Here is a 19,239-nt window from a genome sequence, read left to right on the forward strand (position 1 = left end):
GACAGAACAGGCCATTAAATACCGAACACTCTGTACTGCAAAAATAACAAAGAAAAATACAGTGGGGTAAAGTGATGCAGTATTAGTAGAAACAAAGTCTTAGCAAATTGCAGACATGCTACTAGTTATACTGCACCATCTGCTATGGCTACAAACCACCTAACAAACCATAGCTTCTAGTACAAGCTGCTATTTTCAGCTTTGACTGCAGAGAAAGTGGCATTAGTCTCTTTTGGTTTGCTGCTGTTCATTTAAGGGAGCGATTTCAGCATTTTGATAGAGGTGGAGTCAGGGTGACAGTGTGCTGATACAGGTCATCGCAGTGCACAGCGCTGTAGGAAATGCAACACCCTTGGCTTTGCTGCTGCTCCATGTGCTCAGAATATAGCATGTCAATATTGCCCTCAGTGACCTTTACATACACACTAGTGCATATATGGACACGTGAGCCAGTCTTTCTCACATTGATACGCACACAAAGAGACTGAGCGTTGCTACTTTATCCGCCATAACTCTTCTATACCACATAAATCCCTGAATGTACTGCATTTCTGTGGGTGATGGAACTTTTTATGTTGGTTGATAGATTGCAACCCGTAAGGTCGCCATAAAATGGGCACAAGTGCTCGGGCAACAGCACATTATATTAAAATGAAAATAAATATACTATATATTTCCAGCTTGTCTGGTTTGTTATGAATAGAGGTTATTGATTTAACCGCTTACATGGACAGCCATGCACCAGAGAGCGCTGCCCAAACAAAATCTCGCTATTTCAAGGAGAGTATTCTCATACCTATTATTGTCATCATGTTCCTTGTTGCCATCATCCTCATCAAGTAATAATCTCCTCTCAACCATTCATTTTATGGAGTTATTTGTCATCAGATTAAATAACGTGGTTCTGAAAGTGAGTCTTGGGCTAGGAACACAAAACAAACAATGCCTATTGATTCCTCTCGGAGCAAACCTCTGGGGACAATGAGATCTCTTGTTTAGCATACATGGACAGAGCTATGCACACACACCACACACAGACACACGGACTGACAACACACACAAACCTGTGTAAACACACAAACCTCTATCTGTCCTAACACTGAGTATTCTTAAACTGTCGTGACTATCCGACTGTGTGCAACACTGCATCTTTGTATACACGTGTGTGTAAGGATGTGGTGAAATCAGCGGACAGTGAGGAGAATAGTTGCCCTTATGGTTTAACGAGTGGCTCATTGGATCACATTTATGTTGCTGAGACATACCATGAGCTCAGCCTAGAACACCCTAAACAACGTAATGAGTGAAGAAAGATGAATGAACAATTGATGGGTATTAAAATAATGAGAATCATATGCTGTGAAATTAGCAGTCACCAGATGTCAACCGAACTAAACCTATGTGGGAGATTCTGGATAAGCATAGAGGTATGGTGCTGAATCCTCCAGTATAGTTTAGAGAAATGTAAAATTGAGGCCACTCTGCACTAAAATTGTGCTGGCAGATTGTGTTGGACCAACATCTTACTTACTTTGTGTTGTCTTCTATTTCTATATTAGACTCCAACTCTACACATGTACTGCTTTACTGAGATGCTATCCTTAGGACAAAATGAGGATGCATACAGTCAATACACTGGAAAAATGACATCTTTAACATAATTGTTGCTATAACCTTATGTCAGTCTCTAATCTCACTTGCCAATGTGTGTGTGTGTGTGTGTGTGTGTGTGTGTGTGTGTGTGTGTGTCTGTGTCTGTGTAGCGCATCTAATCATGTATGCCAATATCATGTGCACACAGTAAGGTGTGCACAGTACCCACATTTGGCTTCTTTATCTGTGTTGTTACATGCAAACATATGCAAACATGCAAACAATTTTATCATCTGCACCAGTTATCTTTAATTCTATTTAGTGAGTCATTTTCAAGCTGGCCATGCTGTTGCATGCAACATGCCTGCAATCATTAACTTTTAACCTGCTTCTACTACACCGAGCACTTGAGGACACAAACGTTCAGTTCAATCACAATGATACAAACAAAAGCCAGATAGTGAGGATGCTAGAAAGAGACTCGGTGAGAGAGTGAGACTGGTGGGGCGGGAGTGTTTTAAATGTCACAGCTGTCTGTTGCTCCTTTAGAGATGGAGAGGTTTAAGATGTCAGGGGCTGTGAGCTGGAGCTGATGCAACTGGGATGACGGAAAACAAGGACAAGCTTGTGTTGACACATGTACCTCTGGACAGGACAACAAAGAAATAAGTAGACGCTTATTACTGACTCCACAAACAGCGGCTTCAACATGCTGCTCATTCTGCATACTGGCACTGTTGTGTAGTTCCAGTAAAGGCAGATACTGGCGCCATACTGCAATGCCTGAAATAGAAGTCTAAAATATATTAAAGGTTGATTAGAACAGAAACGGGTAAGTATCATGTTAGGTTAAGAACTCATTAATTACTTGTGTAATAAGTAACTGTGTCTCCCACATTTGTTGGAGTCAATTCATATTAGCTTGGCTTGGAATTGTGTTAAGTGGAGTGTGTCTTACTTGGCACAAGCTCTGTCAAACTGTTGCTCAGAGGGGTTGAAATGTGGTCATAACACCATAGGAACATACAGAGAAGCCCTCACGTAATAAAGGCTTAACCTGTCAGCGCAGATTCAGCCATGCACATAATCCTGTCTGTAGGGCAAATTCTAGATCATATGCAACACACATAAATGCAGAGCAATTTGCACAAGGATTCATACACGTATACATCCTTACACAGAGAGTGTGACATGATCGTTGACATTCTTGCCTCCTATATTCACACTGAGTACAACAGCATGTTCCTCGGGGCGTCTCCTAGACAGAAATTGACAGTCTACCTGCAGCAGAGCTGTCATGGAGATTTTACGAAGTCTCAACAAAGCAATCTGCCACACATCTGTCTGTGCTGCACATACTTGGGTGCGTGCGCTACTGTCTGAGCCACCATGAATCCCTCTAAGTCACAACAACAACATTCCTCATCATTGCCCCAACCACGGACACACCACCAACAGGAAACCCGGAGAGGCAAGTGGGAAGAGGGCAGAGGTGGTGAGGAGACAGACAAAGAGAGGAGAAGAGGGAATGAAGGGTTTAAATCTCTGTAGATCCTCTCGCTTGCATATATCTGTTCTTTTTTTTTTTTTTTTTTAACAGAACCACGACCAGCTGTTATGGAGACAGTTTTTGAATTCTAAGAAACAACAAATTGTTGCAAAAAATACAAAACATGACTGTCTTTGGATCTGACACGTTTTTGTACAAACAGAAACTTTTGGTTTGTTTACATGAGCGCGATCCACACAAACAAAGAAAAAGATAACAGGACAATGTGAAATAGTCTCTGTGAGTCGTAATAAAGTTTAAAGCGACTTACTTTCACTCCTGTTTAAACGTCAACAAGTCAAATCCCTCCATTTACGGGGTCTGCTTCTCCCTACCTCTCACTCTTTCTTGCCCCTCTTTCCTTCTCTCTTCAACTTTCTTCCTCTCACTCAGTTACTCCCCCTCTGTCAGACGCATGCAAACACTCACTTAGTCAGACACACACACACACACACACTGACGCACACACTCCCACAGACAGAGTCACCCTCTCACACACTCTCTCCTCCCGCGACCCGGAATGCTTGGCAAGATTCTACTGTACTGAAATACTGCTCGCCATATAAGGTAGCAGCGGCTTCACATGTCACACATAATTTACATACGGTGGGGCGGGAGTTTGCCTTACAGAGCACGCACACGTTAGAAACACACGTACACACATGCAAAACCATGCTTCCCTCCTTTAGGCTGACGCAGCAAGAGAGTGAAGACGGAGAGGAGAGTCAAATTTTTCACCATTCTCCATGTTAACCAAGCCCTGCAGAATAACTCCCAACATGTCCAATGTTGAGTCAGACGGAGGGAATGAAAGCTGAGTGGGCGATCTATTGATCCTCTCCACTGCTTCCTGGAACAACCACGGCCCTCCAAATACACACACACACACACACACGCACACACACCAGCAAAATTTTCTTGCTAACTAGCGCTACCCTCAGGAAGTAGCTATTGTGTGACTGTCTGCTTTGAGCCAAGAATGTGTCTTACTGTGTGTGTGTGTGTGTGTGTGTGTGTGTGTGTGTGTGTGTATCTGCATGTGTGTGTGTTCCTATATCTATAAAAGAATCCATAACAGATAGAAGTTAGCCCTGTGGTCTTCTCACAGCACACACACACACACAGAGCAGACAGTAAGGCAAACAATCTCCATATCTCTACCTATGCTCCAGTGCACAGGCGCTTACTTTGGAAAGTACAGACAGCCTCACACACAGGAGGAAAGATCTAGATAAACCAATAAGACAGGGAGGAGGGTTATGAACCGAGCTCTTACCTCTCACATTGCTCTCCAGTTTGTGTGTGTGTGCTTCTGCGTGTCGATTGGCTCTGTATGTTTATGCGTGTATTCAGACAGGCCGCGACAGCAGACCCCCAGGCACCGGCTGGACCATTCTCAGGCAGGCAGGCAGAACACAGCAAGGCAGAGCGACTGGCAGAAGAGAGGCAAGCGAGTGAGCGAGTGAATCAGCAGCGAATGAGTAAAGGAGCTGTGCGGAGCGAGCACCAGAGAGAGAGAGAGAGAGAGAGAGAGAGAGAGAGAGAGAGAGGGAGAAAGCAAAGAGAGAGAGAGAGAGGGAGAGAGGAGGAGTGTTTGTCTGTGTGGTTGTGTGTGCGCGTTGCAGCGTTGGCTGTGTGCGCTAGTGTCTCCCCTCCCCTGCCTCTTCAAGTGGCTGAGCTTGGTTGTGCAGAGCTGTGCGGAGACAGGCTGGGCTGTGTCTTTACTGACTCCCCAGCCTCTGGATCGTCTGTCTGCTGCAGGAAAGTGGTGCTCGCTGGGCGGCAGTAGCAACAGCTGTGGAGGAGGAGGAGGAGGAGGTGGAGGACGACGACGACGAAGAGGAGGAGGAGGGAGCCCTGACTGCACTGGGCATACAGATCCTGCAGTTCCCTCTCCCTCCCTCTCTTCCTCACTCAGGCTGGCCACGCCCCCCCTAAAACAACACCAGGAAGTGCTGGCTCAGTTACAGCAGCACTGCCCTTGCCTATCCAGTGAGGCTGAGGAAGGGGAGAGAGATGAGGCAGGAAGGAAAGATTGAGAAAACACAGCAAGAAGAAAAAAGGGGAAATTAGTAACAGGACAAACATACAAGCAACAGAAAACCAGGCAGGGCATTGGGAGATAGTGATGCAACCAGAGAAGCAAAAGTGACACTGAAAAAGTGAAACAAGGGACTTAATGATGTAAGGAAGAATGACAAAAAATAGAAGTTGGAAAGAACAAATAGATAAAGGGGTGTGGGGGAAGCAATTATGGAAAGATTTAAAGGGAGTTTATGACAGATTAGATCTGGCTTCTGTCTGGATCCCCCCTCTCTCTCGCATACTGCGTTTCTGCTGTGGCATGCAGCCCTCAGCTCAGTCTCACTAGCTTTTGCTCACATTATAAAAGCATTACACTCTGGCCTGCGCTAAATCAAACTGTGCTACCCTAGAAAGTGTCACACTCAGAGTAACATAGAGCATAAAAATACTATGCAAAAAAGGTGCAGATCAGTGACTTTTGGTTGTAGGTCAGCAACATAATAATAAAGGCGGATTGAAAACACGCTGAGGTAATTGCTGCTACCAACTCTATTGTATTGTTGTTGACACAAGGCTTCTGCTTCCACAACCCTTGCATCCAGGGGAAAGCCAGAGAGACTAAAGAAGCCTCCAAGAATTTGATTTAGACCTGATGCTGCAATATCCGGTAGCTATGGAGATAGTAGCCCTGGCATCTACAGAAATCCTTACAGATTTTGAGCTGTGTGCTGATGCCAATTTTTGAAACTTATTATGCATATTGTCTCTGACTCATTTCATTTGATTGTGATAAAAGAGAGAGTGCATTTATATTGCTCTGAGTGCACATTATCACTACAAAGAAAAGAAAATTCCACAGTCCTGCTTAACACAATTTGACTGAGATCACACATGTTTCAAGACTTAAAGAGGGATGTAAGATCTAATTATTTCTTTGGTATACATGCTTATACATGCATGTGAAATATGGCAAAAAGTGTCCCACGACCTCTCCTTTGTACAACTGTTACGCCTTAACTGTCTCTCAGCTCTACTCGTTTCCTATCTCTCTGGACCAATTTCTACTGCTGCACAGCTCTGTTTAATACAAAGCTAGTGATAAGTCATCTCTAATTTACACAGCAGCCCCTTAAACCCTGGGTGACAATCTGTAGTTGATCCCCGGCTGCTGTGCTAACCCTTTACCTATCCAATATTCTGGTGCAACGTGTCTGCACACTCAGAGAGAACAAAGACATGCTTTACACCTCAGACAAAGGACAGATGTTGAAAGAGTTCACTGTGTTTTAGATCAAATTTTAAAACACAGTGGCATTATAAGCTACAACAGCAATGTGCATGCCTTGATCTATTCCCAGCTATCATTCATTCGTGCTGGAAGGATCTATTTCCAACCTTGGAAACAACCCTGCTAGAACACATACAGTACGTCTTTTAGATTAAGAACAATCTGTTTGACGGCTGATCAATGAAGGCAGCAGGTCACTCTAACCTTCAAACAGAGATTTCCTTCAACCATAATGAAGAAGCATGGCTACTGGTGCTGTTCTCAAAAGGAGATATATTGGTATCGTCTCCAAAGATCTGGGCTCTCTGTGAAACTCAGACACTGACGTGGAATTTCCCCTCTTCTACTGCAGCGGACTGTACGCCAATACTTCTGTTCCTTTTGCTCTCTGCATCTTTCTTTTAGTTCTCTGCCCTGCTCCAATAGCCATTATCATTCTTCTACAATCCATGAGTCTGTCTTTTCATTGTTTTCTCACCCTCATGACTACATCTTAATTCCCCTAAACTTCCCCTTAAAAAAATGTCACAACCACTCATTTATTTGTCACAGACCACAGGATCATATTCCCCTCAATCAGTTACAGGTATGCGAGCAGAGCAGAATTTTTCAGTTACCAGATGGTTTGCTCATTCCATTGCACAACTAGTGCTTTCAAGTTTCATTCTGCATATAATTTAAATAACCATACAACAGTTGGAGGCTATTTCTACATTTTACTTCATGTTTCCTTATCTGTGGCATCAGCCAACTCTTTTAACTTCCTTTTCCACATGTCTTGTATCTGACAGATAGGAGGACAGAGTGACTGTTGTTCTCTTGAGGAGATCAGTGTGGCTATAGAGCTGTTTAAGGATGAGCAAAGAGTAACAAGAATAAACATACTGAGGTTGAGCAAACCAACCGAAAACAGGAAGAGGTGTGTGTGTGTGTGTGTGTGTGTGTGTGTGTGTGTGTGCGTGTGTGTGTGTGTGTGTATGTGATACGTTTAAAGGGGAATTCCACCACTTTTACACACTTAGATTAGTGAACTAGTCATGGAGAGTACTGCTCAGTCTGTAAAAACCGTTGTATAATTGCCCACTGTGGCTCTGCAACAGCCTTTGCCAAGTCTGAGAAAGTAACCTTAGTCATGCCACTATCAAGTTGCTTTATGGGAATTGTCTCTGTTGTATTGATTTCGATGACTATTTTCTTGTATTTTCTTTCTTAAACAAGTGTTCCGCATTTATGGAAGTTAAGTAAAGAGAACAGAAACAGCAGTTTCACAAGGAAGCTCAGACTATTCGAGGTATTCCCTTAAACTCCTTCATCAACACCATTCCGGCATGGGTGACAGAAGTGCCGCTGTCAAATCATCGGATCCTAACCGTTCACATTTATTTACTCTCCCTCCTCCCTGACTAACGCAACTTTCCACCTTAAGCTCTCCTATCATCTCAGCGCTCTGCTATTTCTCAGCCCTCTGTAAATGACACTGGCTGGCTGATGTGAACTCTCACTCCTCTGACGAAATGTCCCAGAGCGTTTGTGTGCCAAACTCTGACGGCTCATCTATCATTAAGGCCCCAAATACACATTACACTCACACTACAGACCATCACAGCGACAACTGCAACGGTATAAAGTCTTGGAGAAAGCCAATGGAGCTACATTCAACACTGGCCATTTCACTATAGATTATATTACAGACTGCAGAATGACAAAGCAAAATACTGCTTTGGAGTAATTTCTAAACTTGAAACAATTTAACAGGGAGAAATGAACTCTTCTTCTTGTGCAAATTTGCAGTGTCGTTTCCCTGCTGCATACTTTGTGGTTTTGTCTTAACTTCTTTCCATTTTAACACAGTTGGGGGAAGCAGGTGCAGTTCAAGCTGTCAGGTTTGAAATACTGAGAGAGGAAATCGCACACTGTCTTGTCCCCATCCGACACCACTGTGTGTATGCATGTGTGCATGCACCATTTAAGCTTAAGGCTTATCTTGGAGATAAAATGGCAACGAATGGAAACACCCTTTGCAAAGAGGCCTTTCATTTGAGCTTTCAGCAGTTTTTCTGTCCAAATGTAGCCTGTAGAAATACTGCTGCTTGTATTATATAAACTCTCCTTACATTATCAAACTCTCACATACTCCTAAAATGAGAGATAAAAATTACACAAATTTCTAAGTAGACCAAAATATTGCACATGTTCAGTTTAAGAGTGTTCACACGTTCACGCATAAAAGAAACTAAGTTTACCAGCTTATAGATACAGTATTTTGAGGAACTACACAACAACGGCAACTACAAAAAATAGGAAATATGAAAGCAATTGAATGTGGAGTCATTTTAATTTCTCTACAGCCATTAAACCTATATAGATAGATTTTACAGACCGAGCTTACCTGTGTGTCTGTCTATCGCTGACGTGCCACTGGTACAGACGAAGCCACTACAACACAGGTCACACTGATGCAATGCATTGTGGGATGAACTAACATCTTCTTTTCTCTCTTCCTCTACTCCTCTCACTCTGCTCTCTCACACTCTCATAATAGCACCTTCTGCTTGGCAACGGCCATACCACAAATGTGGTCAGGTTTACAGCGAACCATCACTGCGCAACATCAAGTCTCCATGACAACCACTCCTTATCTCATTTGCATCTTCTGCTTGCATTATCTACTTAGGCCAAATATGGTCACCTTGTTTTTTTTCCCCCGCCTCTTTCTGCATCCCTTTATAACTTCCTCTTTCTCTCCATTTGCACAATGGTGCGCACACGCTTGGCGTACAACATAGCCTATACACATTGACATGTACGCATGCTTACACGCCTGTGAGTGTCAAAAGAGGAAGTGTATGCGCATTAGAGCAGTTTGCAGCCCGAGAGATAAGCAGTAAAAGAACTTTGTAAATCAGGAAGCGGGGCGTTGTAAAGGCTGTCGAACAGGTACATCATCGCAGGACTTCACTTACCCCCTCAGTTGTTCTTCTGTGAGGTTGGTGCGGGCATTTGCCTCCCTCCCCTTCGTTCCCCAAAGACTGTGTCTATCAAACGATCAGTGGAATGTTGAACCAGGCCTCTGGGGCCCACACACACAGCAACACTCAGCAGCACTCAGCACCTGTCTCCGACTGCCAGCACAGAGAAAGAGACACGGTCAATCACACAGGACAGCACAGCGAAGGGGAAAGAGCAGAGAGGAGTGGGAGGCACACAACAAGCATTTATCAGCAAAATACACTACTGGGCAGGTAGCATGTTATCTGTAACAGCACACTGTGGCTGAACATAATTTATCATCATTAAAGTAATTATAGGATCTCAGCATATAAAATTGGGGTCAAGACAATTTGCAGCTTTTGTCACTTTTCATATTTAAGGCCACATACTCTGTTCTGCATGCTGCTTTGTGCTACTAATGATAGGGTTGTTAACAAACTACATACTTCAAACTCTGCATATAATAAAGTGTAAATGAGTTAAATGTAAGGGTAAAGTATTACATGGTGCATTTCCATGAGAAAAATGACAGATTCAGAGACCTTATTTCTTGAATTCTGGTGACTTTCCATACATAAAACAAAAGTGAACATAGCATCTGTATGTTTAAAACCTGTGAAGTCGAATATCAATGCACAATTAAACTCAGAATGTAATTTGAAGTTCAATATGGTTCTAATGAATCATTCATTTAGCTTTGGCTGCCACAGGATTTTGGTATATCCTGTCAATAACTAGATGAAGGTAGAGTTGGAGAACAATTGACTGATGTGTAATTTCTGTTCAGAAAAGTTCACAAAACCCCTGCCTGTCCTGCTTGGGGATCAGGATCATATGGGGGCAATACAAATCTGAGCAATTACAAAATTTTAAAAGGGATCAGAAAAAATGGAATGTGGTTTATTAAACAAAATTATGTTTATATTTTTGTTTCATTTAAGCATTTTGTTTAAAATTGTATACTTTTACCTTTTTGAGCTTCCAAAAATCCCTTTAAAAAAACAATCAAAGATGAAAAATCGTTTGTTGGCTAAACTGAAAAAAGAATAACAGATCTGGAACTACTTCTATAAACGAATATAGCTATTATCTTTTATTTCTACAGAATAACACATATAATGATTATTCTATTTGTTTAGTTATTATACTTTCAAGCTAATGAGTAATGATTTAGTTATGTTAAAATTAGTGGTGGGACACAATTAAAAAATGTACCTAATTAATTACAGGCTTTTTAATTAATTAATCACAATTAATTGTAGTTTTGTCAAATAGCAATATTTGACACAATAAGTAAAGTTTTTCAATTCAAATAAAATTGTGGTTGACAGTTGAATCAATGAATAGACATATATGTTTATAATTTAAAATTTATTTTAAAAAAGGAAAATGGGATATATAGAAAAAAGTGATTCTGATGACTTAAAGCCTGAATTTAGTTGTTTTTTTCCACTGTATGGCACATCAAACCAGCATAAGTAGTTTAAGGAGCTTCAGAAAGTTGAAAATCCAGAGATTCATTCTGTTTTCATCTTTTCTGGGTCTGATAAATGGTGTAATTTTGATGGTTCTTTTTTATAGGAATATCAATTTTTATTTATGTAAATTTTTTTATAAACAAAAATTTTATAATTAAGTTATTAAAAGAGATATTTTTGTTGTTTAGGTTATTCCTCCTCCAAGGAGGCAGAGACACGACGGAGTAAAACCTTAAACCACAAAAATGTTTCATTTCTATTTATCTGCATTTTTCATCTGTCTGCTACATTCACAGATTACTGCAAATCTAAGTGCAATTATAGCGATTTTATTCAGAATTTTAAGACTTTCTGTAAACTCAAGCACCGTCTAGAAAAGTGGTCTGTTACGGGATGGCTACACCGTTAGCCGTTAGCATGACTCGTAGCTAACGTTAGCTCTAGTGCTAACACCAACATGTTTTACATTGAGGTGATACCGTCGGCTTGAAGTGCTGCAGTGATCAGAAAACTCTTTGTTGTACAATTTGCACACAACCAGGCTTTTATCCAAGCTGCCATCGGGAAGATTTTTAAAAGGAAACTTTCTGTCCAACAAGCTCAATCTCGTCTTCACTGTTCACCAGTGCCTGACTTCACTCAGTGCTTCCTGTGCTTCTTCTTCATGGCTACAAACAGACTTTAGGTTCATTACCGCCACCTACTGGGCTGGAGTGTTCATCAGCGTTACCGGTGTGTCAGAAATGAGGGAACTGAGGAGGGTGTTATTATTTTTAACACGTTATTTTTCGCTGTAAGTAATTAATTGAAATTAACGCGTTAAAGTACCAGCCCTAGTTAAAATACTAAGCATCACAAAACCTTTAATTAATGTTTTTTTTCCCATTTGCTCATACTCTTACCTCCCAAGTTTTATAGATAGATAATCTCTCCATCTGACACTTTAACTTACCCAGGCAGTGTCAAGAGAAGCTGAGAGGGAGCATCCGTGGCCCAGAGCGCCAGTTGGCCTCCACTCCTCTGGGCTGAAGGGCTGCTGTGACTCGGGGGATTGGAAGTCAATGAAACCGGGCCTAATTTAGCCTTCACTGCTCCACAAGCTGCCAGGATTCAGAGTGAGACTCCTTCCCTTTTTAGGGCTCCCTGGACGCTGCAGTCTGCAAGTGGCACTACTGCATTCCAAGCTACACTATGGAGATGGAGAGAAAGACGGAGAGAGAGCAGTAGATGGTGACAGTTGAGATTTGTTATACAGATGTGCTGCTTCAATTGTTGTCTATTGAAAGTACTCCCACTGCAAGTTTATTTAACTAACCCGTTTGGACACTTTTACAGCCATCTTATCTTTCAGTAGATATGTGGGCAGCTTGGTCCTATAACTGACTCAGACACCAGGGTGCATTGCCCAGTATCACAACAGCTTGCAATAAAATCTCACCAGTAATTAGGTGAGAAGAGAAAACTAATCAGAGAGGCTATACTTACACTATCAGTCAGGCCTTGACACTGTGTCATGTAATCTTTAATAAACCCAGCCTACACTGAAACTAGATACCTAGATCCTGCAGGCTTGGAAGTTTATTCTTTTCTCCATTGTGATCTGGCTGATTTTCATGTGACAGAGGAGGAGAGGAGACACTTAGCGCCAACTTCAGAGATACACAATACAGTATGTATTTCATTAATTTCCAATTTGTTTCACAGAAATAAGCCTGTGACTGAAAATATGACTTATCAGGTAAAGTGATCATATTACACTCACCAAGCATTTGCATTAGAAACAAAAAGGAAAACACCAAAAAATTATTCAGTGTGATAAGTAGGTCTCCTTTAAAGTCTGACACTTAGGAGCGAAAACAGACAGAGCAAAGCAGCGCTGCAACTCCATGCACTCAAAATGATAGACACGTCACTGTTTATTAACCGTGGCAGTTCATGTATTTGAAATAAATGGATTAGATGAGGATTACTCATGGAGCCTCAACTCCCTTCACATGCCTCTGTTTTTGACTGGTGATATGACTACACATGTATTATTGAAGACAGTGATCACATAAGACATGGTATGGAATGCACAACAGGATTATCTACGGTGTTGTGTTTAAGTATCATCTCCAGCTCCCACCACCTATAGGGAGCAGGCAAATACATGGCTGCAGTTTTACTGCAAGTGTGTGGAATAACCCTAGCAAAGACCGATTCAAACTGACATAATCCCATTAGTCTATTCAAGGTCCCTGTCCGACCACCCTGCATAATGAGGAGATAAAAGCTGCTGCAATATCCATTAGTAACTGCTTTTATGAAAAGAATTACAAATGCCTCTTTCAATTCAATTACCACCATCACCCCCTCACAGGAATTGCATATTTTAATTTGAACATGTAACATTCATTACATATTAGTAAGTCTTTAACTGTAAGTCAGCCCCTTCACCGGCTACTAAGCCAGTTCTTGGGAGCCTCTTCCAAATCTCACTTTAGCATTCTCACCTACATATAATAACATAGCTGACTGGATATCCCTGCAGTTCTCAAAAATCTATTTACCATCTAACAATATTTATGTGAAGGATATGCAATCAGATGAGCATCCCAGATAAGCGCACAGTGACTGAAGTGACAACAAGCATTAAAATGTGAAGTTAGGATGTTTAATTTGTACTTAATTTGTCTTTGCAACACATTCAGATAACACTGCTCCAGCGGGACAGAAGAGAAATATAAATAAACAACAAATCCAAAACGCAAATGGGTCATCTTAAACCATGTTTAGCCTTTTATCAATCATCCAAATCCTTGGCTAAATACAGAATTAAATATTTTAAGATGACTTAATCTGCAAACCTGGACTCCATTATGCCTTATGGTGCTTTATTGGTTTGCTTAAATATAGAATAAGAGCAAACGGAAGTAATTAGTGAGGCCAAAGTAAACGTTTTTCCTTTCATTTCTCTAAGAGAAACAACAGGGCAGGGTAATACTTATTTAGTCAAATATTACATTTATAGTACTGATGATAAATCAGTCAATTTATAGTCCTGTGCATACTGAAGATGTGCCAGTATTTTGATGATAGATGGTATTTAGAAGATACTTATAGACACATTTTCAGATGGGATACATTAATGAACTCGTGCATACTGCAGCCTTGGTGGTTAAAGTACCACCATTAACGCTATTTGAAGTGATAAAAGGATAGTTTTGCAATTTTCAAGTCTAGCTTCAAACAAAAGGTGTCGATATGAAAACTGATACATACTTTGATTGCTTCATTCATTCCTACTGTTCATTCTGATCCTTTAAGAGTTTCCAGTATAAGGGATAAGGGGAAAAAAATTCACAATTTTTATTCTGTGCAAAAATGTGAACTTGTACTTTAACACAAACCAAATGCCAAACGGTATCAGGCACATCTAAAAATATCCGTAATGAATTATTGCATCACAAAATGTTAAATCACGGTCCACCATTAAGCTGAGGTTACTGTACAGAGAAAGTATTTGACCACCAGATACTGACTATATCAGAAACATATTCTATATAGTACAAGACCCTTCACTTAGTAACTTAGCAACCAGTGAACTCAACATGCCATCTATTGTAATTCTAAAAAGTGCCAGACATAATTATATCTCTCTTCAGCCAATCACATAAGGCCCTGAGCCATAAATAACAGACTGCTCCCCTACAGAGCACCAGTCTGTGCCGAAAAGTCAACAAACACTTTCTCCAGTAGCTGCTCTTGCTCGGTACGGGATTTGTCTTGCTCAGATGAAGATAAACAGAAGGGGAGAGAGACAGAGGACTAAAAGTTTTTTTTTAAAAAAGAAAGAGCTCGAGCGACAGAGTAGAGAGGAAAAGAAAAACAAATGCAGCCTATGATTACTGAGTCATAATGAAGGCTGTTAAATGGGACTGTGGCTATGAGCTAGTCATTAAAGACTGTGCCAAATGGCTGGAAAACCTACAGGTCTTTATTTGAAACACTGGGTTGCTGGAAGACAAGGACACATAGCACTGGATATAAAAGGTCTTTTCAAATAGCCTGCTCAAAGTTATTGCAGCACTTCACAAACGTTACACTAATGATCCCAATTGCAGAACCTATCTCAAAAGCAGTAAGCACTCCACTTTCAAGCCTTGTTACCCTGTGCATGTTTTTGCCAGACAGCTACCGCGGTACTCTGTGAAACAACTTAGTCTCTGGGGCCTTATATTTAGATTTTACGACCAATATTGAATTCTGACCCAAGATATTTTCACCGGGGTGATTTAAGTTGTCACGTCGATTGGGCAACAAGTTACGGCTGCAATTACGATCAGATCACATCACATCACATGACATGGCTGGAAGAGGGCATGAGCACATTTGTTCCCTCTGGGTGATGAGTGATAGGATAGGGAATGTGTCTGCCCTTAGGGCATTACTAACGTGTTATAAAGTGACAGAACACTTGTGTTACTTTAGGGATCTGAGAATTTATCTAACCTCTTAATGTCATATCATCATAGTCATTGTGGTGACAAGGCACAATGACAAAATGGCTGCATAGGCGCACAATGACCAAGCATTTTCTGAGGGATCAGTGAATGCACCATTTTTTTTTTTTTTTTACTTACTGCAAGGCTTTTTGAAACAAACTTTTTGAGGTATGTGATCTTATCAGTAGAAATACCAACTGCATCAGCATATCCCTTCTTGTCACATACTTCCACAGATATGTAAACATGACTCACAGAGGTACCGTCAGACTTGGCATGTATCACATAATAAAAGCACATGTGGCCTACATCTCTCCTGCACTGCTATGCCATTTATTTTATTTAGCGCCTCTGAAATGGGAAGTGACACTTTCTAGACTTAAGTGTGATGAACCCAGTGAGCTGTGATCTTATCTCTGGTGATATGTAAAACTTAGGTGCACATGTAGGCTTGGATTAATACAGTATTAGCGTTTTACTGGGTGCTTCAGCCACTCATGTTATCTGTTGCTATGAAGAAATTTACTCCCTCACTACAATCTTTTTTACTTTGAGGAAGGAACATTTTTTGGTGAAGGACAAGCACTTCATACTTGTCATTTTTCAGATTTTATGCCACGATTAAGGCTATAAATAGAACATAGTACTGCTGATTAGAAGTGTATCATTATGTTGTTATGCTCATAAGGTTATGATGTTATACATGGGATCCTTTGATTAAAAGTAATGGCAATATGACCACATTAGCTCTCAGAGATAGTACCCGGATACCTTCAAAACAACAACGGACATTTTTCAATCTATGCATGCATATCTCAAGGACAAATGTATATCTTTAGAGGTGAGGAAGCTGTGTGTGATGCTACCAGCAGAACAGTCTGACCCCTTCTCTCCTCCCAGGACATTTTCTTCAAACCTCCCTATTGGGATTCTAGTAGCCTACATTCCCTGCTTCAAGGTCGGCGGTGGTGGCAAATTAAATTACTTGTCCTGTTTTGTAGTGTTGGCGCCAGGTCAACAGCAGCTTGGCTAAAATGATGAGTGCGGAATTCTGAGGAGAGCTGCATTTGTCCTGACCCTCTGGTGTCAAGTTTGCAAAGCAAGTAGCAGCGATGAAAAGAGCTGAAATCAAAAGCAGCGTATTAAATTCTGCTTCTGTAATCACTTGCAAGAAAAATCAATTACCTCTGCTTTCAAATGCACCACTTTATAATGTCCTTTGAGCTTATAGTGATGACGGAGGATGTCATGTGCTTGCACATGGAATGAATCTTGATTACTTCAGGCCCAATTTTGTGGAACTGACACTGCAGCACATGCCACCTGCTGGACATCTTAAATATGACATGTGGCTAACAACAGTAAATATAAAATGTATTTATTTTTAGCATTTTTATTGTTTGTGGTTTACAACTATTTAATATGTACCCAGCAAGAGTGATATCATAATCCACTTCAAAACTTTACACAAATATAATTCACTCAGCTGAGTGTTTATTTCCACAATAACAATGCTCCTCTGTTATGTCGGCTGTCGGCATCTCTACCACAACATGCTGGAGTTTATCTGTCACTTGCAGAGGGGTTTATCGGCAGACAAATAGCACGCACACTGCACTGTGGAACGGGAGGAACTCAGAGTATGTAATGTGGTGTCAAAACACAGCACAAGGCAACTTGATATTATGATATACTTGGCTGTCAAATGTGGATAACTTAGATCTGCTTGCAGTTTCATCAAGCAAAAATATATACTAAATCAGTAAGAAGAAGGGAAATACTACACCACAAAATACTGGATATAGGCGTGTTTTATCTTACCTCTGTGTGATGAGGTAATGTGTAAATTGAAAGTAATTGTCATTTGTTCAGTTAGCTGCACAACAACTGACAGGCTGAATATTCAAACAGCGTCTGCTATCTCTTGAGTATATATTAATATAAGGCTTGGATATCCTTGAAATATTATGAGCTTTGTAGTCTATTTGTCTATGGCATTATACTACTTTATCTGCACATTTCCTTAGAATCTTGCTCATCCAGTATTGATGTATTTTTGTCCACGGATCTTTCTCGGTTTCCTCGGTACACATTTATCATCTAAAGCTGGACTGCTGGTTGGAGCCAGAGGGGGTATAGACTTGACAATTTCGAACAAATGGGTCAGTGAAATGCCACTTTTTTGCTTGGTGAAAGGTTACTCTATAAGCAAAGTGGCCTACTGGACACTAGAGAGCAGCAGAGCATCAAGAAACACACCCACTGACTCTCCACTGTACTGCACATATGATGCGTTCTTACCTTAAATTGTCACATTTAACATTCACATGACCCCATGCAAAAACAAACAGCAACATTCTAGTGATTTGTTACACCTTTTTTCTTTTTGTTTTACTATGTTATCAATTTAACTGCATGTGTGCAGTTTTTAGATTTCTGTGAATCCACTAACGCCATCTGTGCAAGCCCTGATAATCACAGTATCAGTGAGAGAACAGAGCTGGCTGTTCTGATAAATATGATTATCACACAAGGAGTAGGCTCAAACATCTGGTGCAGAAATAAGAAAAGAAGATTTAAATACAAAACAAAAACATGTTAGGCAATATAAATAACTTCTGTACTCATCTATATACATTTTAGCCATGCTGAAAAGTGGCGTCAGTTTGAAGTAGTCACATTGACAGACTGTTAGACCACAAGCTATGCCTCTCCCAAGTGCCAATTGTTGCTTTACGTTGACAGAGTAGATGAATATTTAACAGGAGGAGGGAAAGTGGTAGGCATCAGATCACTAGAAGAAAATAACACTCGCCCCACCATGTGACCTCACCATGAACAGTCTGATGACAGACTAGATTGCTCCTTTTGATTGGCTGCTTAGATCATTGTAGTCCCAAAGGTGAGCTCTGAAATCGACTTTAAACGAAAAGCATATTTGTGGGAAATAGAATGTGCCCTGATAGGTGGATTGGATGACTTTAAGTGAAGTTCGGACAAGGTGGCAGAGTTTGTGGTCAGCATCATGGACAGCGAACAGAAGATTATCCAGGTGATCGCTGCCATGCGATTGGAAATCAGAAAACTGGAGCTGGAGAACATGGGCCTGCGGAGGAGGGCTGGAGGCAATCTTCGAAAGAATGCAACAGTTCCCATCATGACAGCAGAGTGCAGAGGTAGATTTATATACAGTATTATTACTACGCCCATGTATCAATATCTTATCTGGTATAAAGATTTTTTAAAAATTCTTACATAGCTCTGAAATATAGTAGAAAAACTCTAAATTATTTATATGTGATCAATAAATTGTTTTTGTGGTCTTATTGTACTCCTAGGTTGGTTCTTGGTAAAACACTAAGAATAAACCTAGTTATCCTTTTTGACTTTTGCTTTAATATCCTTCAGCATTGTATTTATTCTTTTTCACAACAGTTAAAAACAGTGCACTCACCCATTTGTTGTTGTATTTTGTGCTTCTCTTCCTCAGAGAGCGTCGTCATGACAGTGAGAAGATATTCAGTTTTCCAGCCGGTGGTCGGTCCTCGACGTTTGCAGATGGACAATGTGAAGAGACGGACCGGAAGACAGAAACGTTGAATGGTCAAACTTAACATGTGTGACACTCAATATAACCTAACTTGGATATTTCTTACTGAATGGTGGTCTTACTTTTTCAAAAGGTAGCTATCTTAGCTACTTCATATAACGGGGGCCTAAATTCATCACGTTACAATGTTGACTCTGGTACGTTTGTCACAAAATAAAGTCGCTTCCTGCCCAAGTTAAATCAGTTGTTTTGCGCTTACATTTTTATAAAACAGCGTTATT

The 19,239-nt window shown here is 40.7% G+C and overlaps 1 protein-coding gene across 29 annotated transcripts in view; it reads right to left on the reverse strand.

Annotated features, from left to right (window-relative positions):
* mbnl1 (muscleblind-like splicing regulator 1) overlaps window positions 1–19,001 on the reverse strand; it is a 52,819-nt gene extending 33,818 nt beyond the window's left edge. For 16 of the 29 annotated variants that reach the window (XM_055014130.1, XM_035954319.2, XM_035954316.2 and 13 more), the window contains exons 1-4: window positions 18,863–19,000; window positions 11,877–12,113; window positions 9,419–9,577; window positions 4,419–5,140 (exon numbers count right to left, since the gene is read on the reverse strand). The gene's annotated coding sequence lies outside the window, so the exon portion shown is untranslated. Of the gene's footprint in view, window positions 1–3,413; window positions 3,665–4,418; window positions 5,141–8,844; window positions 9,001–9,418; window positions 9,578–11,876; window positions 12,114–18,862 lie in introns of those variants that run through there. The other 13 variants (XM_055014108.1, XM_055014109.1, XM_055014111.1 and 10 more) reach the window with 13 other exon arrangements.
* Window positions 19,002–19,239: the final 238 nt, after the last annotated feature.

Source organism: Amphiprion ocellaris, chromosome 10 (assembly GCF_022539595.1).
Source record: "Amphiprion ocellaris isolate individual 3 ecotype Okinawa chromosome 10, ASM2253959v1, whole genome shotgun sequence".
NCBI lineage: Eukaryota > Metazoa > Chordata > Actinopteri > Pomacentridae > Amphiprion > Amphiprion ocellaris.